Source organism: Typopeltis vanoorti, chromosome 19 (assembly GCF_054136105.1).
Source record: "Typopeltis vanoorti isolate ZY-2024b chromosome 19, IOZ_Tvanoo_1.0, whole genome shotgun sequence".
Classification (NCBI taxonomy): Eukaryota; Metazoa; Arthropoda; class Arachnida; order Uropygi; family Thelyphonidae; genus Typopeltis; species Typopeltis vanoorti.
Window position 1 is genome coordinate 13,228,553 of NC_143567.1, and position 27,693 is coordinate 13,256,245.

Below are 27,693 nucleotides of genomic sequence, written 5' to 3' on the forward strand. Positions count from 1 at the left end.
GTTGTGCGTAGTCAGTGAAGGATGAGTGAGAGAAACATTATACGATAGATAGAAAAGATGGTGTTCACACTCAAAAGAGAGGTTACCCGAATTGTTAAAAAAAAAAAAAAAAAAAAAAAACACCTGATATGTTAAGCAGATCATTTTATCAGCAACTGAAAGACAGCCTATACCATGTAGAAGAATTAGATCTTTGCTACAGATTTCTTATTTTGGTTTAAGCGTTGAATAATTATAAAATTAATGCAATTTATTATTAGCAGATGGCATTTACCTATCCCGCATTGATAGAATTAAGTTTACACTTGTTTTATATCTTCTGTTATTTTTAATAATTCAGACAGTTTTTCAGCATTGTTGCGTCATCAGTGAAGTTAAAACCATTCGATTGTCGTCACGCTCTCTCGACCAATATGCTGCTTTTGAGCTTTTCAGCATATGACGATAATGGAATATTGCATTTCCCCTGCAAATAAATCACTCCACCAGGGGAGGCGTGCCATTGATCACTCCTCTTAAGATTGTAATGATATTCTCCGTCGCCACCACTCTTTTCACTTAAACGCACATCATCACCTCGCTGCAATCGCAGTTCCAAGATGGTCGACTCACTCCTTGATAAGAAGGAGCCTGTTAATGAGTAATCATATTTGATTTCTTAATTAGAAATAAAATGATTCTCGTGGCAAAAAGAAAGAGGATTACGCAATTTGATTGAATGAACTAATTAGCTTAATTGCAAAGATGGAAGATTTTTAAGTGGAATGCCGTACTGTAAATATTTGATGAAGAAACCTGATATGACCGATGTGGCGGAGGGGCGTGTTTTTGCGCGCATCGAACTCCCCAGTTAAGGGTTGCGTAATGAAGAAAATGTAATTTATTGGATTTTGTTTTTTCTTTGTGGAGCCCAAGGACAAGATGCAGCTCTATCCTTTACCGACACGCGAAAATGAATGATCAAAACAAGGTCAAAGGTCACCGGAAAGTAATTTAAAAAAAAAAAAAAAAAGACTGCCACTGTAATTTTGATTGGCGAACGCCTTTCACGATCGGCAATTTGTAGGATTTATGGTTCCCTACCGAAAACCAACCTTTTCCGTAAGTTTACGCGCGCCTTTTACATGCCTCCGGACGGCGCGTGTGTTTGTGCGCGCATGCGCGCGCCTCCGATGAATATAAAACGCAATACAAGTAATTATTTGTACACCGCGAAAAGTTTTCGCTGACTTTTCCGGCTTTGAATCGTTAATCCCCGAGCGGACATTTACTACCGTGCAATGAGCTAAGGCCATCCCTCCGTTACAACTGATTAAGTAGCTCGCGGAGCGTGATTGATTGCGGTGGTTTTCCATCCACGGATCCGGTAGCTATAGCAACCGGAACACACACAGGCAGTCAGGGGTTAAGGCTCTAACAACAAAATCTAATGTCACCACACATTTATAAGTTGTCCGTCCCTTGTTTGTAGATTAGCAGCCGCATGGTGGCGGTGCAGTTTACATGCTAATAAAACATCGAACGTCCCTCTGTTTCGGATGCCACAAGCAAGTGGCAACAGGGATTAGGAGGCCTAAGGCGGGTTGCTGCCGCTTCTGTGCCAAGCTCTGTAAATTGTTTTAGAGGTTCTTAAAGCGATGTTATCTACATCTTCGTTTTCAGCCTCTATTGGGCGGACGGACCAAATCACTAGTAGTTATTACGGTTAGGAAAGCATCCCTCCTTATTCAACTTAACTGGTCTTTTATTAAGACTAGTGTTCGAACTGCAGACGTTGAATCAGTTGTTTGATATCCTTTATAATTTTCTAAGTTTATAATAAATCGCTATCGTAATAAATATAAAAATATTCAGTGTTGAAATATCATTCAACCGATTGACAACAATGTAAACATTAACAATGGATTTTAATCATAGTTGATGGTCCATGGTGATGTGTCAACACCAACGGCATTGTTAAACAGTGGTGATTGTTGACGGTTACAATAGAGAACTGACAGTTGCACAAAGTGGTTTAAAATAGTATTACGTACGTACGTATGTGTTGTTAGTTGACTGCATTTTGACAAATGGGAATTTTTTTTTTCGAAACATATTTTATAAGATTGTTCTGTTACTTCATTGACCTTGATTAAGAAAAGTATTCTATAATCGGATTTTTTTTGTGGACTCCTGCGACACGTGTGTAATGAGATCCCAAGCGGTGAAACAATGTACTGATAAACAAAAATACGATGAGTCCTTTTTACGATAGGGCCCATTCCCTCGATAATATGAACACCTTTAAGTTCACAAAGAAAACATAATCCTTGAAAAGTTAAAAAAAAAAAAATAATAAATAAGACTCAAATTATCGTAAGCTTTATAGAAATACAGACTGTACCTTTTCGCTAAATAATTAATCAAAGCGATGACTTCAAACTAGCTGTATAACTTTACATTTCCGATAGCACACCGCACGAGATTGGGATGGGGGGGGGGAACAGCAAGATGTAGAGGAAGCAAACGAAGCAGTTGATCAAACCTTTGCTTCGGTATACAGCGTGGTTTACAATAGGAAATTAGGGTGATCATATCCGGCATTGAGATTCGGAGCAGTTGGTAATTAGGAGGAGGCAATAATGAATGGGAAAGAGACGTTCCCTGAAAGAGATAATTAGGCAGCGCCGCCAAAGGAGAGAACCCTTTCTGGTGACCTATAAGCGGATCGCTACTGTTCCCGATAACAACTTACCTTTGCAGAGGAAGTTCAAGACAAAGTGAGCAGTCCAAGATAAACTTGGAGAGATGTAGTTGGGGATTCATTTAGATAAACCTCGTTCGCAGTGTACAGACGAAATTATCCGTCACGTGTCCTGCCTTTTAAAATTCTCTTGATAGTTTGCAATTACTAGTTAATAATAATTTTCTTTAGTATGAAGTCCTGTAACTCAAATCGAGTTATATTTCATCATACTGGTATTTCAGATCAACCGACAGATGTCGCTACATGACTTATGTTAACTTAAATTGCATAATAATAGTTTTGGGAAATATGTAAGTCAAGAGACAATATGACTTATTCTGTAACTGACTTTCTTTTCAGGAGGAGAGAAGTGGGGGTGGGGGAGCCTTCCCCCAAATGGATGCTTATATGGCTCAATTTTGTCTTCATTGTCTACGAACTATGGTTGTTGAAAGGCCTATTTTTCCTCCTGATCCTGATACGAGAGCTAACTCGCCAACTGTATGAAAAAAAAGTCTTATGTTTGTTCATGTCAAACGGGATTTGAACCCATCAGTGATGATTTTGGTTTTTTTTTGGAGGAAGTACGATTCACATGTTTTTTAAGGGGGGATGAGGTGAGAGGGAGGAGATTTATGATATACTGTATTTCTATTTATTCTTTGTTTAAGGAGAAAATCACATTTTTTGGTTCCAATTTCAGGAGGTTCAATCGCTACTGTACCTCATTACTGGAACCAAGCATTTCGCAATTAATAATAATAGGGCAGTTGGAGGAACAGCCCAGAGGCTGTTCTTCCAACTGCCCTATTATTGTTAATTGCGATAAGGGAATCATTCTTCATTAGAAAAAAAAAGGGGGGGGGGATACAGTGAAAAAAAATTCCAAGATCGCAGGAACCACTAGATAATATCTGGAAATCTCAGATAAAAGGTCTTGGCGCCTTTTACAAATTTCTCGTATACACATGCGCGCGAAACCATACCCAACACGCATGTCTGTTATTTCAATGGAATTATTTCTTGTTTAAAAGTTGACGTTATTTTCGGAGTTGGAGGGAAAATGCTATGCAAGATGACTTCAGGTGTCTAGTTGATCAAGTACGATAGCAGCTTATCTAAAACATTGAGAATGCACTATAGTATCTTCTTTCGCTTTCTAAATCGACTGGTGGTGCCGCCCATGTTCTTGATAGTTCATTTGCTATGTGGAGTGTGGAAAAATGTGACCCCAAATAATACGGGAGAACTAGTTAACGCATTGACACTTATTTGTCAGAAGAGTTCTAAACTGTCGTTGGCTGCATTACTGTCACTGCGTTCCCCGTAAATCTAGGTCAGATTACGCTAAATTCTTGTACAGAGAAAATAGCACTTGGCCTAGAAGACACGGAGTACCTGATGCTGTGCTACTTAAACCTGTTTCTGTAGCTGTTCCATTTTAAATCTGGTTAAAAATAAAAAGAAATCAAAAGAAGACGCTTAGTCAGACATAATGGAGACAAATGGGAATCGAAAGTTTCAACACACCATTTGTCACTAACCACTGGAGCAACAGTTGATGGGAAAACAGAGTTCAACATTAGATTTGTCAAGCCCGCCCTCTCAACAAAGGAAAAACAGACACAAAATCCACAAATAAAATTAATCGTTTGTCAACAGACTGCCCGAGTTAAAAAGCAACAATTGTGATTTCCTAACAATTAAAATTCATTCCTAACAATACAAGTCGGAAATAGCGCATGCGTAATGAATCTTTATAATCCGGATGCAGCTTGCAGTAAATTGACTTGTGATTTATTTCACATCATTTTTAATAGTCTGAATAAAAGATTGCCATAATTATTCTACATATGTTGACAAGCTTAAGAAATCATTTATGTCATCAGGAGGGAATTCGTTTGTTGGGAACCGGATCTTATTTCCGGAGAATGCAGATTTGTGTCGGAACTGTTTTAAGGAATGGTTACAGTTCTACTGAATGCATCTGTAAAGGCGATAAATACGCAGGAAGGCGTGTGGAGAACTCTGCTGGATCATTAAGACCGACTTCAGGCGTGCATTCACCCTGAAATGAGGCAGTAAGTTCATCTCTCTCTCTCTCTCTGCTCCTCCAGGCCGCAAACATTTGTCCGTAAACAGCCCTTTCGCCATCTATACCGTACGTGTTGTGGGAGGAAGCGGACAAGTGTGTGACCAACACTAAAACCTGCTAGCCAGGTAAAGGAGTGTTTACCAAACTATGACCTTTACTTATTCCAGGGTCAGATGGCGGTCTCTTTTTTCTCCAGTCTGTTTTGTTGGTGTCTAACCATGATAGAACGCAATCACTTCTTGGAATTGAATTCGTTTTCGTCTTTTCTAAGAATTTACAATATTCTCGGGTCTTATCTCACCTGACGCATGTAGTGATCTGTGTTGAATCACCCCCCCCCCCCCAAGGACTTCGTCTTTCTCGCCGTGTGCAACTTTTGGGTTATTTCTGTTAAAAATAAAATTAATCGAATTTGGCGGTGCCACGTCAGTAACTCCACAATTACTTGGGATATTTATTCCATGGCACCGTTTACATTACTTTCTCGTTAATATACACGTTATTATTATTATTATTATTTTAATAAAAGGCTTTAAAATAATATTATTTTAATATAATAAAATATCCGAAATTCAACAAAGTTTGCCACTGCTAATTTTACAGAATCTTTATCGAGTGATAAAACCTATCTATCCCCAAAAATTAGTTTTACATGAATCTGTTTGGTGGCCGATTAGATGGCCCACCTGCTCTCCATTAAGTAAACAGCGGGTTAGAACCCCTTCTTGGGTATGAATACAAGCATCCGTAATCTCTTATGACAGGCCTCAAGTGACTTAAGGTTCCATGTTTGGTTTTTAAAGCAGTTTCCAGATTATAAGAATTATTTATTTTTTTTTTTTGGCTAGATGGGTGAAGCAAGAATGCTTTTCATATTTCCCATAATCCGTAGAAGAAAATGGATGGATGGCGTGTTATTGAGCTATAAGCTCTGTTCATGGTGGGGTAACGGCAATAGCAGAGCCTCAGTTAAAACTTCATTGGCTACAGCATTGCCATCCATTACCCTCCTGGGTACCCATTTTAGTTGTCTCGTACGATATGCATGGCCCTCGTACTACAGTGGAGCTGTTCTTATTCCGGCCATCACACGGGAGAGGGGGTATAAGAATTAAATCATGTTTAATTTCTTAAATATTTTGCATATGAAAGTAGTGAAGAGGTGTATTGTTTTGTTATAAAGTACTCCGAATTAGAGGCAGTTGTAGAATTATTTATGCTTAGTTTCATGTTAAATTTACCTTACCAAGAAATTATATATTTTTAAATCCTTTATCAAAGTTTGCGCATGAAGTATCTTGACTACTACGATTCTTGTATATAGAGGCTTCGCATCAGTTGCTTCAGTATCCCATAACGCAAAGCACACTTCCTTTCAGACGTGTATTTTGCTATGCATTATGGGAAGAGTCGCTACCCAGACCGGTTTCGACCTTTATTAATGTCTCATGACTGGTATCTTCCTGGGTGCTAGACTCAGGAAGATACCAAGGTTGAATCGATGCAAAATCATTAAATAAAGATATTTTATTATTTACTTTTTATATAATAAATCATATAGCAATTTGCTTTTTAATTCTGTCTCATATATAATCATAATTTTCGAATAATGAATTATTTTTTTACCGACAAGGGAAATCCAGTTTCTTGAAATATCGTTTAATAGAAATAGGTTATTTTTAATAATAATAAAAAAAAAGCGTAAATATACATTTCAGTACTGCGTTTAAAATATTTCTATGTCATACAGTATATTTTGATTTACTGATTCACAGAAAAAAAACAACAAATCAATGGCGACTGTTTAGGATTTCGTGTTAGTCCTTAATGTGACCCATAATAACCTCTAAACTTGTTGGATGACGCCATTAGCATGTAAATCAGAGATATTCGGCCGGCTGACTTCCTCGAATGCATTAAACAAACCCAACTAATCATCGTCTATACTATAAATGAGTTTTAAATGCTATTCAAGTCTTGGACAGCAGGAAGGTGGATGGGGGTGCTGGATGGGTGTAAAATTAGTTTTTCTGCGTATAAAAGTATTTCCGGTACGAGATTATTTTTCAAATGAGCGCTTTCCAACACCCAATGCCAATCAGCTGGTTCGCGGAACACTAGAGCATGCAACAATGCGTCACGTACCACGCCAGAACGCGCCTGTGAAATTGTTTGCACGTGGCTATCCAAATAATAAAGACAGTTAACAGATAGGGCAACTATTATTCAGCAGGCATTAGAACGTTTTACCCGCTGCTAACATGTTGCTATTGTTGCGTACTGAACGTCTAAGTACGCATGCGTACAATAACTTTTTAAAAAAAAAAAAAAAGCTAATAAATCAATGAATGTTATATTGAAACACTCAGAGCTTCCTGCTCGGTCACACATTACATATGCTAATAAGGAGGAAGACCCGGTTTGGTTTCGTTGCTTAAATACATTCGCGCGCGCGCGCGCTCAATTAGAGAAGCTCCAAAGGTATGTGGCAATGTTGCATACCATAAAGAGCCAACTCGTACGTTGGGAGCTCCTCAAGTAAATGTTCTATTTCGAGAGACGGCTTTTACTGGTCAGGAATCTTTTTATTGGTCAAAAGCCAGATTGCCCTTCTGCTGTACATTAACAATTCGCGTCAGCGCCCTCTCGCGTAAGATGATTATTTCTATAATGAGGTTGGTAGTTTTGTATTTTTAGTTTTTTGTGTACGTCAAACAAAGAAGATTGCAGCATTGTTGAAAAGGCTTAACTGATAATACATTCCACTCGAATAAATCTGGTTTGATGCAGTTCTATAAAAGTCTCAAATGATTTTTAGTGAGGGAAGATGTAGTTGCGATACCGATGCATATCGTCACATACTGCACCGCCACTTGTCTCAGCTACACGTAACTTTTCAGGTCACTGACCCTGTTGTCTGTCCGTTGGACTGACGTTTGGCTCCGTGCGTAGCTATTTGGTCAGTCGCCCCGAAAAAAACCTTATTTATCAGCCAACACACAAGCACGTTCTCGCTGCCTGCGCCATTTCCGTAAAAAACGAATTCTTATCCTTCCCCAACGCACTTACTAACCAACACTTATATCTATTTCTTCTTGTGCGCGTCCTCTTCGCACTCGCCATCTTTTTCGGAACGTATCCTTATTTCGTTGGACCATAACTCCGTTCTTGAGTGAGAGGCGGGCAGAGAGAACGCTGGCACAGGTGACTGCTGGGTTATTGTTCGAGATCGTACAGTCTGACCAATCTCTTTAATGTTTTTCGCTATGGAAAAATAGACAGAAAGCGAAAATAAAGTAAATATGACCAGTGGCGTGTTATGTATTCCTTCAACACGTATGTCACCAGGTGGCACTATTCACTAATTGAGTATTTTTATTATTATTATTAAAATATACTATTCCTAATTTCAAGTTACACAAGAGATTTTGCGTATACTTCATATCAGCCAGCTATAACAAGGATGAGGCGAGAATATGGATAGGTAGAAAGAATGAGAAGAATCATAAGGTAGGTCTGTAACTGAATATAGAGTAGTTTTGCACCAGTAGTTTATCGTATTTGTACAGCCTATGATTGCAAGTTTCAACAGAACCGTGTCGATGAAAATACACGTGGAAGTGGTGTAAAGCAGAACTAAAAAGTGAGTGATAAAAATGATAATACAAGACGTAATATTGAGGCAATGGAATGAGCAGCCCATAGTATTCAACACTAAATATGAACACAATTTTGAATAGCAAACAGTGATGGATACAAACATCAAAATGTGGAATTGGACGATGACTGGTTTGTGCTTATAATTCCACAGAAGGTTCAGCTAAGGAAGAAGTGAAGGAATTTTCCGAGGCATTAGAGAAGGCAGTTGACCCAAAGGAAAAATTGGTCCTTGTTTGAAGATCTAAACATCGGAGTAACAAATGAATACCAGACACATCTTGGGAAAATTTGGAAAAAAGAGTAATAGTAAGTAGCGCTTGGATTTCTGTTCAGGACACAGACTAAACATTAAATACACCATATTCCAACATAAAAAATCTTCACAAATTCACATGCGGAGAATATACAAGGAATAAGAGAAATCTCATTGACTGTGTTTTAGCTGATGGCGATGTTCTCCCACTGGTTCAGGACACAAAGGATTTGAAGTGATCACTTAGTGTTAAAAAAGAATCGAATCGCAATTTTTACATGAAATCAAGAAAAAATAAAACTTTGAAGACAGGAATCGAGTCTTGATGATTCCGTGGCAAACTCGAAACACGACTTTGATTCAACCAAGAAAGCATATGAAGAACAGAAAAATCAGACCCCGTGGTGGACTAAAGAATTTATGGGGGCATCACTGAAAAGAAGAAAGCATATACGAAAATTCCTGGCAAGTAGGCATGTTTTTTCCCCCCTCTGGCGGGGAGGGGGGGGATGGATACGCAGAGAAATATAAGAAGGCAAAACAGTGGGTGTAAAATTCATTGGAGGACTTCGGTAAGAGTATAGAAGATAAGGATCGGGAAGGTGGGAAAATGTTCTATAGGCTATTAAAGTAACTTTAAATGAAAGAAAACGTTCTGTAAAAGGAATTAGAGATGATAAAGGTGACATGAAACTGAAGATAAAGATATTCTAGATGTATGAGTAATTACTTGGAAATATTACTAAACGGAACAAACATTAACAGCACAGTGATTAAAAAAAAAAAAAAAAAACACTGAACAGGCATGCAGTCAGGAATACATATCCATACTTGAAGTAGAAAAAGCCATCAAAAGCCTGAAATGTGGAAAGGCAGCAGGAGTAGATGATATTCGACCAGAAATGCTGACGTATGGTGGTATAAGAGTCTTACAGTGGCTGCACTGCATAGTTCAGAAAGCCTGGACAGAGGGACGAATTCCCGATGATTGGAGTAGAGCTCTCATAGTACCCATATATAAAAAGGGAAATAAAACTGAATGTGAGAATTACAGAGGGATTTCCCTACTGAGTGTTCCTGGTAAGATTTAATCCAGTATACTTGAGAAGAATTGTGGAAGAAAAGCTTGGTGAAGAACAAGCTGGATTCGGGTCAAATAGAGGCTGTCAGGATCAGATCTTCACTTTACGACAAATAGTTGAGAAATCATGGGAATATAACAAAGATCTGTATTTAAGTTTTGTCCATCTGGAAATGGCATATGACAAGGTGCTAAGAAAGAGAAGCTATTCGAAACGCTACAGTTTTAAGGACGTAATGAATGGTGTCAATGGGGCATTATATCAAGCAATACTTAGTCTTTATTTGAGTTATAAGTTAGCAGTTAGAATTGAAGGAAGTACAGGAAGATGGTTTAATGTTAAATCTGGTGTGAGACAAGGATGTACATTATCCCCTCTGTTATTCATTATCTATGTGGATCACATTATGAAGGAAAGTGGTATTAAAACTGATATCAGAATTGGAGATGTTAATGTCAGCTCTTTGCTTTATGCGGATGGTGTTATACTTCTAAATAAATCCGCTACAAGTCTGCAAGATTCTCTGACTAAATTGAATAACTGTTGTAATAAATTTTTTATGGGGAAAAAAGGTAGACCATTGAAAACATCAAGTGTATCCTGAATGGTGAACCCAAAGAACAAGTGAAGTATTTCAGCAGTAAAGATGGCAAATTAAATTTGAAATAGACAACAGAATAAGCAAAGGTGGTAAATTTATATGTAATAAGAAATTAACCAAAACGCTAAACTAACAGTATACAAAACAGTTGATTTTAAAGACTGGAGATTCTTATGAAAGTTGTGAGGAAGTATTTGATACTGTTGGCATTGAGGAATGTGTTAGCAGAATTAATTTCGGGTGGCATGGACACCTAAACAGAACGGGAAAGTTCAGGTTAGCAAAACAGGTATTAGGAAAAGGCTCAGAGGAAGACGAAGATCTTGGTGCATTGATGCAGTAAGACACTTTAAGTCTTAGAAGACCGAAATATAAGATTTGAAAATATGGAGTCCTGAGAGAGAACAGATTCATTTGGAGGAAAAGTTGTTGACAGGATGTTAGTAATGATATAAACTTTCATGTAGTACTATCACAGTGTCCTGTTCACGCTCTGATAGTACATATCACGGGAATTTAATGAATGTAGATGAAGTTTAATAATCTGGTTTCACTTCTTTAGAAACCAAACAGTCTCCCCACCTTTATTGTGCGTCAGGCTCCGTCAAGTAGGATGATAGTGTCACACCAGGCTACAACAATTTACACCGTAACAACTTGCACCAACAGTTATCTCGAACCACTTGTGATATTTTTTTTGGGGGGGGGGGACTTCGACCTTCTTTAATGAAAAGTTGAGTATGTTGTGAGGATTATTTGGTATTATTTATCTCGAGTTTCATTTTCTATATTCCAGATACTCCAACTATGAAGACTTCCTTGTAGACGTTGAAGTCCACAAGGAATGCGAGTTCGTTGTTTGGAGATCAGCAATTGAAACTCCAGAGATAATTAGAGGGGAGGGGGTTGTGTATCAGAATTACGAAGTGATAAGAAACAAATGAATGCATTATTTTTGCTTTTTTGTGAGAATTTTTGATCCCAGAATATTGCTGAATTTTTTTAAAATGTTCTTCATGATGGAGAAGGAGCCAAAGAGTTGTTGTATTGCGAGAGGGAGATTACAAGGCTCGTAAACTCTCCCTCTGTATATAATCGAGAGAGGGGGAGGACGTGTTCATTTTGTTGCAAACAGATAACCTTATAACCTTAAGGGCTCCTCGTTTCTTTTTTCCCTTATAAAATATCCTTTCGCCCCCTAAATTGTAATGCTGATTGCTACCCATGTACGTGTGGAATGGCAACAGTGTCGGGACGGCGAGTGATTTGTCTGTGGCAATCAGCGATGTGTTGACGTGAGAAAACTGGCTGCTTGCTACGTACATCGAGGTACTCTTAATACCCGAGTCCAGCAGTTAGCGCGGTCGTTCCACGCACCGAGTGTTTGTCCTGCTGTCAGACAGAACACGAGAAAGGAGGGGACACAGCAATATCTCCCCTGTCCCTCTGCATCTTTAAATAGCGCCGCTCTATTTTTAACTCGTTCTCGACTATTTCTCCTCATCATCATTTCTCCGAACTGTTCGAAACTCCCCGCCTCGTCACGGCTGTCAACCGCTTCCCAAACTATTTTCGTTTTAACCTGTCACTTTGTATACCATTTGTCCGGAGCACGCGCTTCTTCTTCTTTTTTTTTTTTTTTTTGGACTCCTCGCACCAACGCCATTTGGTGACCTCTTTGGGTGTACGGGGAGAGAAATGCAACACTCGAACACTGTGGGTGAATCCGTCCGTCGTATCGCACTTTCTTGTCTCGCCTTCACGCCTGCATATCCTTAACTGTAACCGGAAGGTGGGTCAGATGACCTTATTCTTGCGCCCGGGTGGCGACTGGTACCACGTGGTAAACCTCATCGCACTAAAGTATGACACACTCATGAAATCTGCGATTGCATATTTGTTACGCAGAAATGGAGACTCGCAAAGAACATCCAGATGAAATTAAGCTGTTTTTTCAATCTTGGACTATGAATATTCAGTTTTTCCTTTATTGAAAAGGACATTCCTCCTTATTATCAGCATTTTTTGTATTATTAAAAACATCCCCTGTCAACAAACACATTTTCACCTTGCTGGACCTTTTTGAGTATTAGTCCAGGATTACTAGCTTTAGACAGTGACCAATTGGACCCCTTGCGTTATATGATAATGATTGGGAGCAGTTTGCAGACAACTAGCGCACTCCTCATCACACCGTAATTTGAATAATCCCCAAATAACACGAAGTTCTGTAATTGGCTATACTGACATTAAATCGCTACTGTCTATCTGACAGTGGATCATCTCAGGCGTGTATGAAACTACGAGCATGTGAAAGGATAATGATGTACCTGCTGGTGAATATGCAGTAGCCCACGTGACGCTAACGTACTGATTGCTCCAACAGGTCACACTTAATATCCTGAACTGTGTAAATTAAAATGGCGAAGATTGCTAGCCTCTCAAACTTGCTAATAACGTCGTAGGTGAGCATGCATGTTGTTAGATAGATAACGAATATCAGGTAATGATTTCCATGAACGTGTTTTTTTTTTTTTTTTCGGCAATACCTGCAGAGACCAAATGAGTGTAGAAAACATCAGTTTTGATGTTAGCAAAACTGATCCATGAAAATAACTCATGCAATGCGATATATGTCAGTAATATACTTAAATAATATTGGTTAGGATAGTTACACTCATCATTTCCCCCTCCATCTGTGGTGTTTCAAAAAAGGGGATGGATGATATGACTCTGGTATAAAGGGACTTATTTAAATTATTGTTTCATGACTGACCTACATACATTCTCATAAAAGCCTTGTGTGTTTGCAACTCTGCTTCTACTTTTAGATACTACAAGTAGCAAACTGTAGTGACCACAGTTCATATCAAGACTTTATATAATAGCTGTTAGGAAGGGGTGGGGGGGGGGACCACTTGTAATCGAGAAACTGAATCTAATTTTTTTGTTACAGACACAGAAAGACACTGCGGGATTCTTCAGTAATTTACAGAACAGGTGGTCAAGACCAATGAGATTATTCAGGTAAGTTGTTTTTGAAATATAACACGTTTTTTTTTTTTTTTTTAAATTATAAGATTTTTTTTTTATTATATTCGACGCGGTTCCCTACGCTTTGAGATTAGCACTGATGATCATCTAATGAGATGTTCTCAGCATTGTATATCTGTCGTCAGTGAGTTTCAAGATATAGACTTGACATTTTAAGAACAGCCAGTTGGCTTAGCTATTGTTTTTGTGTGGGTAGGTGGTCTAAAGGTTGTTTTTATTTATTTTTTGTTAAGTGGTTTAGGGACCAAACATGGATCATTTTTCAATCTTCTTCAGGGCCTCCATTAATCGAGTGGGGGATTCTACGGGACTCGAACCCTCAGCTTGTTCTTTAGAGAACAGGTAGGCTAACCACTCGGTCACGCAATATACTTGATATGTATAAAGTTCTGTTTACAATATTTTTCTAAGGCTTTTCTTAAATGTATTTACCATCTGTCAAGTATAAAAATTCATACGATTCATTTTTTTTTATTAAGTGGTTTAGTGGAAAGAAAAGATGATTGGTTGCATTTAAAAATAAACATTTTTTTTTTCCCAGCTCATCTGTTCCAAATATATATATATATATATATATATATATATATATATATATTTTTTTTTTAACTTGCATCATATTCCATTTCATATTCGGGCTATAAGAATTTGCGAAAGGCAGATGTGCAGTAACCTTGCAAAATTATTGCAGGTTGTGATTATCCCTTGTTTTGGATCTATATGCTTCATTGTGCGTGCACACAAACTATTTCTTTGTGTGCTTCCAGGACATCCAAATGACTAAAAATGTAACCTTATTCTTACTGTAATCGTTAACTGGTTTAGTTTTTCTACTAGGTAATAGTTTTTCTTCATGTCAGAGTTCATTCAAGTCAAGAAATCTCGTTGGGAATCTCGCGCGCGCGCGCACGCACGCACATGCACGCACGTACAGAGAGAGAGAGAGAGAGCATTGAATTAACTTTGTTCTGATCGGTAACACAAAATACCTCTTTTCAGATCAAGAAAAAGTGGGAGAACATCTGAATTTTGAACAGGTGCAGTTTCAGTTAGTTAGTCTGTAATAGTTTGACCTCTCGTCCACTTGCAGCTCCAGTTTATCTCGTACCCACAAGCCCAGCAAATGCAATCAAGAAAGCACCTCGGACATCTAATTTCGGTTATGTCGTTTCTGGATGTTCTCGTCGAGACAACTAAAGTCATGAGATGGCCATTTGGTCCGTCAGTTGTGTAGTTTCGCATTTGTTGAAACCGACATCTTAATCCGCCGATCACCAGTTACTTTCCTTTACAGTTAGCCCTAAAAGAAATGTTCATTCATTGAGATTCTTAAACCTCCAATATCAGGATCATTTTTTTTTAAATGTCACATTATTACTAGATAATATTTATAACCAAAATACTTTAAGCAGACAAATTCTTGGGATAAGCGCAAATCATCTGTGGTCGGTGTCCATCATTTAGCTAATCGAGCTAGTATTTCATTGAGTTCTTACGGGGATCCCTTTATCACAAACTGTTACACGAAATGAACACTACCCTGAATTACTTAGCAAATATACAATTCCTTTCTCCTACGAACTGAAAATTACATAAAAGTATCATGAAATGATATTATAGATAAATATTATTATTACAGTAAATATTATTATAGATAAATATTAATATTATGGACAGATAATAGAGAAAAACTGCAAAGCATATTCTATTCGATCACAAAAGAAACGAAGAATTATGAAAGAATTAAACCAGGAATCAGTAATAAAAAAAAAAAAAATTAAATATAAACATAAATGGATGGAACACGTTGAAAGAATGAAAACTGAAAGATTACCAAAACAAGCCTTAAATTACAAACCACTAGGGAAAAGAATACCTGGACATCCTCTTAAGAGAATCAACGACGACGACTTCTAAGGTTGGTTTAGGCCTAAATCCTTGACTAACATGATGGTGATAATATAGAGCCTCCGTAGTTCAGACTTCAGTTCGTATGACCAGTTAATTTTTTAATTTTTTAAAATATTTTTTTTATAAATGGTAATTGCTACCGTAATCCTTGAAAGTATTCATGTGTGCTTAATTTTTCAGATTAAGAAGAAAAAAAAACGGTAATTTTAAGCAGTATAGGTGATGACAATTATCCTCAATTTCCAACATACATAATATTTTCATTTCTGTTCAAGGTATTGCTTCTCATCTGAGTAACTACCAACATGGTATGAATCTTAACTTCTTCCTACCATAGAATATTAAGGAAGTTAATTCACATTTAGGATATTAAGTGGCTTTTCTATTCTTTAAGTTCTTATATCGAACATCTAAATTGCTCGATTTAAGAAGTTAAACAATAGAAAAGTGAAATCATTCTATAAACGAAGTACCTGTTGACTTGGCATTGAACAGGCTTGTTTTGAAGGAAGATCTTTCCAGCAATTGTTACATCAATATTTGTTTTAATCTGCGCTGTACTATATTTAAAAAGCACTTTATCAATGCTGGATAATATCGGTTAAATAGGACACTCGGTTTCCTATTTAACCGATATTATCCAGCATTGATAAAGTGCTATTTAATTATAGTACAGTTGGATTTTGGTCCAAATGATTCGTATAATAAGTAAGTCAGCAACAACTGTGATTATTAATATTAAATTTACTAAGTGATTGGTCTGTTTTGAGTGAAGAACCTTTGCTATTCCAGAAAGGTAAAGAGATTTGAATTACAAAACTTTTTCTTTTCAACGTTGCTTCAAACTGATCACATGCATTATACATCACTATATAATAGTTCACTTTGTTTCACCAACTAAATGTTTTTCTGTACTATATTATTCTATTTGTTTTGATTAACTGAGACAACAATTGCATTTTTTATTTCCATAGCAACAATAGATTCTGCTTAATGTAACGTAAAGCAATACCTCAATGTAATGTTCCTGCCACCAGGTGGCAGAAACATTACATTGTTACAAAATATATTTCAGCACACCAGAGCCCAATGTGTTTCTGATTATTTGATGGCGTGTCTGATCATGAATTTAAAAAAAAATGGTGGAAGCGTTCCACCTTTTCAAACAGAATTACATTTTCTGTCTAATATTTATAAATTGATATTTATCTTTCGAATAATCATTAATATTTTAATTTTGTTTAACCCGCGTTATTTGATTTGTTATAACTGCAGCAGTAGAGCATTGCCTTATTATTAACTAATGTGATGGTTTTTTTTTTTTTAAAAAAAAAAACATACCGAGTAAGTGTTGTACTCGGACTGATTGAGATGTTCCATTTATCTTCGGTGTAAAAGCTATTCTCAATTGTATTTGGAGGTACATCTTTTGTAAGTGTGGGATTTCTATTACAACTAGTTCTACATGTTTTCCTTTACGTTATATAAACAGATTATTATTTTTTTCTTTAAAGCATATTGATTGGTCGACACACTAACTGAGATCCCAAAATAGACTGATAGGACGAGTTTTTCTCTCTTTTTTTTTTTTTTTTTTGAAGATTCTTTTGGAATTCTTAAGTTTTTCACGTCATTCTTCTTGAGTCTAATTTCAAATGTAAAAATTCGAAAGAAATAGCATTTTACTTGTTCTGTCTTGCAGTCGGAAATCGTAGAATTAATAGTATTAAGTCGGACAGACGCTAGTTCTACAAACTGGAACAAAGTAACCGAAGGAAATCAAGCGGAATCAACCGAATGGGGTCAGGTGGTCGTCGAAGCTCTCCGTAGACCACATAAGAAAAAAAAAAGGGGGGGGGTGGGGAGTTCACTGAACTGATTTTCCCATTAACTAAGGATCCCTAAATTATCTCTGTTCAGAGTACCACGCAATAAGCGAACAGATCTTGATTCAAACCCGTTTCTCTTGCCAGCTAACCCTGTATAAGAGTATAAGAATAAGTGTGTATGTGTGTGATTTTCCCAAGACTACTCGTTGATATTCATGAATACACACATTAATATTCATAGCTAAAGTGTGTTCTTATCACTGCCCACTGTCTTGCGGTTCTTTAAAGTCGTTTCCTGACGTCAGAGGTCGTAAAGACGCCAATTGCTCTCCTTGTCGTCATAAAACGAACAAAAGAAGCAAAAAAAAAAAAAAAACCACCTCTGATGCTGCAACCTGAAGGCGCATTCAATCCAGCCGGTGCTATAAAAAAAAAAGGGTGGGGGGATGGCCAGCACTGAGAATTCATACGGACGATGTCCGATGAGGATGACGCACTCACTCCTGAGTGAAACCCGTTTCAAATTACGATTCGAACCCGATAAGCGCGCTCTCACACACAGAGTATGACACTCTGTTCTCATAACGTTGTTTTCTAGGTGCCGCTAATAGGCGGCTTCTGCATTCCTCAGTCTCGAGCAAATAGCCTGTCCGTAACATGTTCGCGTGCCGCTTGCCCCCTTTTTAGTGTGCAGCGAACGCGAGCCGTAACCGTTTATAAGAGAGCCACGTGTTTCCGAACAACGCTCCCGAAAACAAAGAAAGTGCTACAAAATAGAGCCGACGTTGCTTGACATCTTTCCGTAGATTACCTACGACTCTGTTTCGGCTTTCTTTTATCATCATGTTGTCGGAGCGCTACTCCTTTTATTTATTTTTTTCTTGTTTTTCTCTTTTTTTCTTCGTCTGAACCACCCGACTTTTTCGTACTGGCTTTTTCTCCTGCCTACACGCGACCCGCCTTGAGACACCAACAATTGGCTCGCCGTCCTGTCATTCAGCACGCAGATGGGGGGGAGGGGGAGGAAAGAATGTGCGAGAGAGTGAGTGAGTGAGAGAGACATGCACAAGACTTGATTGTTCGTCTTTCGCCCGTTGCCTTTTCCCCCTTAATCCATCGCCCGTGTTATACGGCGCAGTTTGTGACTTTGAGTGTGCCGAGATAACCTGTCGTTTTTCGCCTGTGCTGTGGAGCACGTGCTTCTTCGAGATTTTTTTCCCCCCTCCCGCGCGTCAGAGTCGGTTGATGGCTGACCTTTACAGACATGTGAAGCAGGTAAGTGTTTGGGCGGGAAGTTATGGCAGGTCCCGAAATACTGGTAGCTGATGTTAGCGGTATAAACTTCGTGGTTTTGCTTAATACATAGTTCACTTGTAAATAATTTATTAGGCTTTAGCAATAAATAATAAGCTGCCAGCATTCATTTATATGGGATTTTTCTGTTTAATAACAAAGGCTAATTGAAATAAACTAAACAATGGAATTACTAGAACCGAATATTCATAGCAACAATGCTACGTTTGATATATTTAGACCGAAATGTAATTGTTGTAAATTTTATTTCTTAACTTGGCAGTTTAGGGTCACCAGATGTCGCTTTGTTTGCCCGATTGTTGATCTAGACTAGCATTGTTGTTAAAGCTGCCTTTTCCCCCTTAATCCATTTTATAGGAGTTGTTAGCTATGAAATCTAGAAAAATATATCCTGTCATTATCAAAAGTGGATTAAGCTGATGGGTCTGCAACCTTCCCCCCCTCACATAATTCGTATAGTATAGTAACATAGTTATTTTCCATTATATGAATGAGTCGCTGTTTGCGGATATCGTTACAGATAAGTCGTATAAAGAAACGACAGTGGGATCTTAATATATTGTACACGAATAATGTTGGAATTTGACTGCGGCAACACAAACAGTGATGGCTTTCGGGTAATCATGTGAAGAGGAGATTGTGTAATTCGTAGTGATTGTTTGACGTCAGGGCATTCCGCGATACATTTAAGTGACCTTACACAGACTCGCCCAAGCTAATTTTAATAAAATCTACCACGTGATGCGGAAATATGCACGAGGCAATGAGATGACTTGCAAAGGTGGAAGTGGGGAGGGGCAGAGAGGATTTCTTAATTCCTAATTGTTTTATTTGCGACGTTAGCGGATTTTTATGAATTATTTGGCAGTATTATTAAGCGAAATTGCAGTTAATTGCCGTATTTATTTCCATGCAGTATATTGCTTTTATTTCCATGGTCACTAGAATGGTGCGCCACCTGTGAACTAATCAAGTTGTTACTAGTGAAAATATTTTGTTGTAGTAAATAGTGGAATTGACGTTAGTGCATAGTCTTGCTCATGCGCAGTTACAAACAATTGCACTTAATTGCCGTATATCACTTTTATTTCCATGGTAACTAGAATGGTGCGCCATCTGTGAACTAAGCAAGTTGTTACTTGTAAAAAAATTTGTTGTAGTAAATATTAGTATGATGGACGTTAGTGCATAGTTTTTGCTCATGCGCTGTTACAAATATTAACGATTGTCTAATGCCACAACACTTCCAGCATGTTAGATTACTTTAGTAATGAAAAGAAACCTTTGCACACACTTCCCTTTTCTTTATATAGCAACTTGTTTACAAGTTCGCATTGCTGTTGTTTCCCAATACACTTCCGCTGTAGTTGTTTTAAATATTGAACTGAGAAGAATGTAAGGATATAGCTTTTCGAAAAGAACATATCAAGAGATTAATTGGCTAAAAAAAAAAAACTAATTAAGCTATATACAGAAGAACTGTTTGAACATGGTTGAAATCCGCTATAATATAAACAAATGTTGGGGAGGGAGCTGAAAACATCGGACTTCATACTATACTTTATATCTTGCCCATTTATGTTTATTAATATGTTTTGAAGCATTCTTTACAACCGAAATAAAATTCTGTGTTATATTATATTAATAGGCAAATCATGAACAGCTATTCGATTAAAAAAAAAAAAACAATGCCATGTAACAACTTGGAAATACGATGTGTTCATAGCTAAATAAACACGGCACATTTTCTGTTATTTGATGTATTGAGGTCTCAGTGATGTTTTGAAAGATGGGCCCACTTCTCAGTTTCTCCCCATTGCATAGAGAAATGGCTGTTTCAGTGGTGGGACAAAAGAAACGCTACTTTTACAGGATTTCCGTTCCCTTCGTGATTCCGCCCACTTTTTGACATCGTTTGAACCCCGAGTATCTCGCCTCGGGAAAAGTTTAATGAGGTCACAGGTGGCTTCGATCAGTTCTCAAGATGTTCCACTCACTGTATTTTCTATCGCTTCCAGGAAGGTGGCGAGTTGCTTCCCCTCCCTGTCTCTCCTACACACACACACACACGCTGCTACTTTGTATCAAAGGTTAATATGAGTTGAATACATGCGTCAGTGCAGTTATGTCTGCAGATGTTGCATTGTAGGCTTACTTGTGCAATAATGACATTGTAACTTGGTTATACAGTTAGTTTGCTAATGATGCAAGATATCTATATGTTAACGTCTTCAAAATTTCTATTAGTATAGTAGCTTCTTTGACAAGTGAATGGATTATAGATTACTTAATGTAGCTTCTATTGAGCAGTTCTGTTAACTTCACTCATACGTGGCAGTGAGTTTAAGATACTTTCCGGAGAGTTGCTGCTTTCCTTATATCGTAGGTCTTGGATCAAATGTGAAAATTTTCTTAATTGCTCAAGGTATGATTATGTCTGAATTTGAACGCAGTGCAGCTGTCGCCAAGGCTTTTTTCGTTTTTTTTTTCCCTCATCTCTCTTTCTTTGGGGCCTCTATCTCTTCCCCCACTACAGCTGTTTTTGTGATTACGATAGCCATCGTTTAAGCACCCCTCATAAGGGGACAAACACTTAAACACAGTGTTTACTTTGGACAAGAGGAAGTGGTCCATCACCAGTCCTCTTGCGGGCAATTGCCCTCCCTTGTTCTGTCACGTCATCGGGGCCCAGTTCATTTTTTTTTTTTCCGTAATATATCTCGTGAATATTTTCATCAGTACTTTAGGATGACAATGGAAATGTTATAATTGAAAATTAGAATAACCATGCCTTAATATTTCTGATAAACTCGTCTGTGTCCTTAATCAGCGTCTACTTTCCGAAAGAACGATAAAAGGCTGTGCTTTCCTTATCACTTTCGTTTCTTAACTTAAACATATTTGATCAACATCTGGGTGAAAGTTTTGACTAAGCAGTCCACCGAGTGAAAGATAGGCAGCGGAATTCTTTTTTTCTCATCTCTCTTTCTTTGGGGCCTCTATTTACACCGGCAGTAAAGAAGCCCACTTGGGAGGCGTGGGTTGAGACATCAAGAAAATATCATCTATATAAAACGAGCCTTTGAACAAGAGTCTCTGATTACCAAGTTGTTTACTGGGAAGCCAAATTATCATCCGGAGTTCCTTCACCTCCACAAAGTGACAGAGGTGTGGGTGGGAGGATGAAAATCAATGAAGTCTCCGGCGACGATGGATGAACTTAGATTATAAGATTTCTCGCAAAGGTCATTACTTTCGCTGCATCCAGAAATAGAATGTTCGAGTTATAAAAATCGAAATCCGCTGGAAATCCTCGAATGTAGTGTGTGTGTGTGTGTGTGTGTGTGTGTGTGTGTGTCTCTATCCACAGTTGACCACGTGATTCATAGCAATGACGTTAATTCGTTTTCACCTGGTTTTGCGCCTTTTTTTTATTTCTCCCTCAAATTAGTTTTTCTTAAGATCGTTTATAACTTACAGCACACTCTCTTTGCGGTCGGCATCTCCGATTCCTACCTCTCGGTCATCTCCGATCCCTTCGCTAAGGTTAAATAAACGCCACTAATTTCCGTTTGCCCTCCTTGGCATATTTCGCAAACCTCATAATACGTCGCTCACTCCCCGTTCCAACCCCTCGTCAGCAGAGCTGTGAACTGTAAGCTGCCGGATTCACTCCGTAAAAGCTGGCGTTCTTTGTTATTGAAAGTAATCCGTCTTCGTCTGAGTCTCCCGATGGCTGATAAGACCCCCCCCCCCCCTCCGTATGGTTCTCCCGACGTTTAGCGCCACGCCATCGTTTCTATAACCCGAGAAATCGATTGCGATAGTGTCGGAAGATGGTTTGGAATCCCTGTTGTTAGACACTGCAGTCAATGCCGGGCTCGGGCCGCAACGCTGAGGTGAACACTGGCGCGGCCATTACTGTCTGCTTCTCTATTGATCCTCTCCGGGTTAGTTTGAGCGGTAATTGTATCCACAGCTCTGCCCAGCCACTTTGGATAAGTAACGATTTATTATTTCATAAAGTGATAATAGCGCTACTGAACCCCGCCTGCCGATTTGACATCGCTTCGATGTGTTGTTCGATGCTGTTAGCTCATAGTTTGAACTTTTTGAACCTCAATCGCTTTTTGGTGTTAAGAAAAATAAGATTTTTAAAAGTTAAGCATTAGTTAGTGAAAAGGAGACCGTCGTTCATTATTCGGTGCTCGTAGAAGTGATAGAAAGAGGATAGAATAGAGAGATAAGGAATGAATTGACACACGATTTCCAACCACAATACACAAAGCTTGGACACTCCAAATGAACTTCTGTTTTCCATTGTTATTTTCATGCAATAATATCGAGAGCAGTTCGTGGTTTAAACCACGTGATGATTCATCTCCATGTTATCCTACATTGAATAGTTTAACACAAGCTATGTGTGCTATGAAAAAACAAAGCATATACTTGCTTACAAGTTTGAACACACCTCGCAAACAATCATACTTTGCCGATGTAATTCTGTAACTCTAATCAATAGCAAATTAATAAAACCCACTGAAAATATTAGGAGATAGTGTTTGGCGAATTATACGCCCACTGATGAAATAAACTCACGCCCAGCATCCCGTCCCCTAGGAGCCAAATGCCAGTTGTATTAATCTTCATGAGGAAATTGTTGATTTGTAATATGTGCAAGCGCATTACAATTTACATAGTGTGACCTTGATGTCAAGTGAACTGCGGATATTTTCCTTGAGATAGCCACGAAGGCATGCATCGGTCGTACAGACCTCACATGCCTAAAAAACAATTATCAGGTCACAGTATATTTATCTCTTCTCGCATAATCACCCTCACTTGAACCGTGCATGTCACTAAGTGTAATTGTGGAATCCAAAGAAAATGTGTTAGCTCTGCGGCATTTTTTTCTTTCTCCACTTCTCATGCATTTGAGGGATGCCGATGAGGTTCTAACAGAAATTGACATCCTTATTTATAACGCAAAATTCTCTGAGAGACCAACAACCGGAAGTGCTCCAAATGACCGCAAGTTAGGTACCAAATAATCTGGTAGCCAGATGGTATTGTGTCGGGGTGAGGACCAGCCACTAAGGCTACTTTGTTTAGGGTAGCTTTTACGTATGACATATTTAAGATTTTTGGTGTATCATATTTACCTGACATGAAAAGCGAGTGTTTTTCCTCGTTTGTAACCAGCAGTGAAATCCGGTTAGATTTATAATGTAACCCCCCAAACCCCACTTCTCTCAGGTACTGTTCATATCCCCCTATACTCACTAAATGAACTTCATTCTATCAGATGTTTCACAAGTAGTATTCATCCACATATTTCCAATGCAAATCTTCTCTTTTCGATTTAGTGGTTTAAATTTATTTTCTGTTTCCTGTTTTCGACTTTCTTTCTTCATTAATCATTCAAACCCTTGTTTGAATTTATGTAAATCTTGACTTTTACCAATCTGTTCTTCCCTCCCTAATAGTGACGTCATTTCCTCTTGTTTACGATTAACTGGCTTCCTTTTTTCCAGTTGTACTGACCCCAAGCTACTACAGATATAAATACATTTTAAGATAAAAATAAAACGAATAGTATCGAGCTCAGTACTGTCTAATTTTACGATAGAAAATATCAAAATAATCTCGAATAAGTTTTCTATTGCATCTTCACACAACTTGATTCAGTTGAAAAAAAACCAAACCAAGAAATGGTTGCGCCTAGAGAAAACTACGCACTATGTCCTTAACTAGTTTTTGACTACATTAAGTCACTCTGTTTACAAAACCTCACTGTTTCTGTATGGATCGTGCCTTAAGCCTATTATTTTATTTTTCATGTTGCATTATATTTTTAAGTAACACTTGCAGTAAATATGTTATAGCGAAACCCTGCATTGCTCTTACCTCAAGAGCTTAGGGGATCCAATGAAAACTTCTTGTGATGAAAGATTAGCTACGCCAATGTAGCGTTAAATTTTTATGATAAAGAAATGTGGATAATCAATCAAAATTTTGGAATTTATTTTTTTTTATTGTATATTAATAACTGGTATATTCCGGATGGGCTGTTTTTTTTTTTTTTTTTTTTTTTTGGATGGGAGTTTAGGCTTAACTTTTCAGAAGCTGAAAGAGTATAAAAAGCTAAGAAATGAGTGTGTAGGGATCGTTGAGTACTCTTGTTCTTCTGAACAGAATCAAGGATTTAAGTACACCACTCCTAGCACGGTAGACCCAACTATAGGGCGGTGTTACAAGTGTGTAGTCAGCGCATTAGTATCTGTGACTTAATATTTAGGTGAGAAGTATTAAAAATTATTGGAGCAGCAGATATATATATATATATATATATATATGTATGTATGTATGTATGTATGTATATCCATACATATATTTTAAAGAATGAATAAATACAATTGAAAATTCTATTGTACTGTATTTGTGTATAGAATACAACCTTAACTCATGTTATGTAGCAAAAAATTACATTCTACACGTTTAAAAATAAAAGTTGATTTATTTCGGCGGTTAATATATGACTGCGCTTTAAGAGGAGGAGGGGAGGAGCATCTCTTAGTATATTAAGGTACATCGTACTGTACTATGACCTTAAATGATCTATTGACACGCTATCTTTCGTATTAGAGGTTTGAGGATACTCTTGCCATGTTTGCTTTCCGAAGCAGGGGTTCTCAAATCCACCCCTCTTTTCTTCATCGGTATGACAGACATACAAAGGAGACGCTTTCCTCCTCCACTTGAGGGGACGACAGGAAAGCAGTTCCGCATGCCAGCTGCTAGGTAGTACGTGGAATCAAACTGATGGAATCAAGTGGGAAAATCGGGAATCTTGAAATAGAAAAGTAGGGCAATTCAAATACTAAGTAATCATAACAAGACAACTAAATGAGTGGGTGAAGGGTAGAATCTAATAAAGAAAAGTAGTCAATGCGAAACGTGGATATTTGAGGAGAGAGTGGAGGATTTGGTTTCAGCGTTTGAAAGGAAAATTCATAGAAAAGTATTTGGCCCATAGAATGATAATGATCTCTGGACTATCAGATACAATCAGAAGTTAAAGCAAACCTATAAATAACCTATGAGTCTACCATAATCAAGCTAAAAAGTTGTAGTGGGAAGGACATGTTTTTCGAATAGAAAATGTATTCCTAAGAATGCTAGCTTAGAATTTTAATTCTTCACCCATTCATGATGCTAAGAAAAAAAAGAACCCTATCTCCGGAAGGTTATAAACCAGTCAATAAAATTATACACTTTCTGTGATTTAGGAGTTATGCAACTTCCTCTTTGAAGAAAAATTAATTCCCCCCCCCATAACCAGTTTGTGCAATGTGTTGCAACAGTTAAAAATCGAGAGCGAACGCCAGGTCAAAAGTCAAGTGCTAATTCGTACTTGCAAGCAAGAAAGTGTTTTTAGCGACCAATTTTCTAAGGCAGCGCCCAAAACTGTGCAAGGTTAAGGAAGCCAAACCTTAAGTAGAAACACGCAAAGGTCAAGGCCACACATCACTCATCCCTCTTGATAAAATCCGGTAATCCGATTAACAGAGGATGCAAGAGGGAGAACAGACGCCATAAAATAAGATTTATTTGTGTCTAACGTCCCGAATAATGTTCGCTATTACGTCCGATGAGAGGCACGTAAGGGGTGCTCAACAGAACGATTAATAAAGTTGCTTAACAAGAATTGAGAACAGCTTCAGATTGTCATTTATCCAGGTGCCTAGAAACACTTCTTCGCTCTCTCCTTCCTTGCCTGAGAATGCGGAAGCAGTCAGTGTGCTGGAAGAGCCCCTTATACCTGGAACAGTGCGACTTGCACGGCGCTCATTTCAACCTCCTCAAACACGTGATAGTCTCAGAAAAGAAGTTCCGCTGAGTAATCACAAGAGTACGATTAAACCGGGGAGGGGGGGGGGAGTAAGATAAATTTGGCACCTGTTCGAGTTCTTGGTGCGTCATATGTTTAAAGCCCGGATGTAGTCACTACTTCTAAGTGGACTTGTAGCGAGTATTGTAAAAAAAAAAAAAAAACACGGATTTCAAACAGCTGCTCCGCTTTTTTTTTTTTTTTTTCTTCTTTTCTTGCTAAAAACGACAGTTATTTCGAGCAGTTCTTCTTGGCCTTCGTTATGTATATACAACACGTGCTTGGACTGTTAACCCGGAAAAAGGTGACGGATTGTGTGAAGAGACCGACCCTACTTCTCATGGGCCTATTCAAGTCCAGTGGAACTAAGTTGGCCCGAGATTGTACAGGTAGAAGTAACTAAATTAAGAGTTATCGTGTTTCATGCAGACACTGGTAAGCAAACTACACCATTGATCTGTGTAAATAATGTCTCATAATATGACTGGGATGACAAGAATTTCTAGTATGAATTATGAATATATTATCGTTCTGGCCATATTTTATAGCCAAATGTAGAAAGAAAGGAGAAAAAAAAAATTAAAATTTCGAAAATTTCCAGAGCTTTTAAGAGTCTAACCTTATCTGTGTTTCTTCCTTTGCACTACTTAAAATACACAAATTCTGCATAGTGGCCCGTATTTTTCTATAAAATATACCTGGATCTATAATATCCATCATTCTAGGAAATTTATGGTAATTTAAGGCTATATAAATTAGTAATTATTTATACACCTATCGAGAGTTCACTAATGCGGAATTAACTTCCTGACATCAAAGTCGAGAGTCGACCGTGAGATGCGGTGATTAATACTCTTGGAGGGTAATGGATGGCAATGCTGTAGCCAATGAAGTTCTAACTGAGGCTCGGCTATTGGTGTTACCCTGCTGCCATGATCACAGCTTTAATAGCTCAATAACACCTTATCCCTACACTGTCCTCTACAGATAACGGGGAAGATGAAAAGCATTCTTGCTTCGCCCCTTTAAGCCAGTCCTTATAAGGACTATAAGGATAAGGCTGCAGTGTTGAGATGATTAGGTGACCGGCAAGTGATATTTGTTGTAAATGTGTTCTGAATACCACGCCATTATATATCAATGCTCTTACCCAGAATTCAGAGTCCTGCATAAGTGCCGGTAAGCGGTTTTTTTTTCTCCCAACTTTAGATACTTCACATTGATAGTCATGGAAAAACAGCTAAATAAGACAATATTCGAAGAGGTATATAGAGAATTGAA

General features: G+C 38.0%; 1 protein-coding gene across 3 annotated transcripts in view; it reads left to right on the forward strand.

The window, feature by feature from the left end:
• Positions 1-27,693, forward strand: part of LOC150095860 (zinc finger MIZ domain-containing protein 1-like) — a 383,815-nt gene that overhangs the window by 12,544 nt on the left and 343,578 nt on the right. For all 3 annotated transcript variants that reach the window (XM_090409083.1, XM_090409084.1, XM_090409085.1), the window contains exon 2: positions 13,373-13,443. The gene's annotated coding sequence lies outside the window, so the exon portion shown is untranslated. The remainder of the gene's footprint in view (positions 1-13,372; positions 13,444-27,693) is intronic.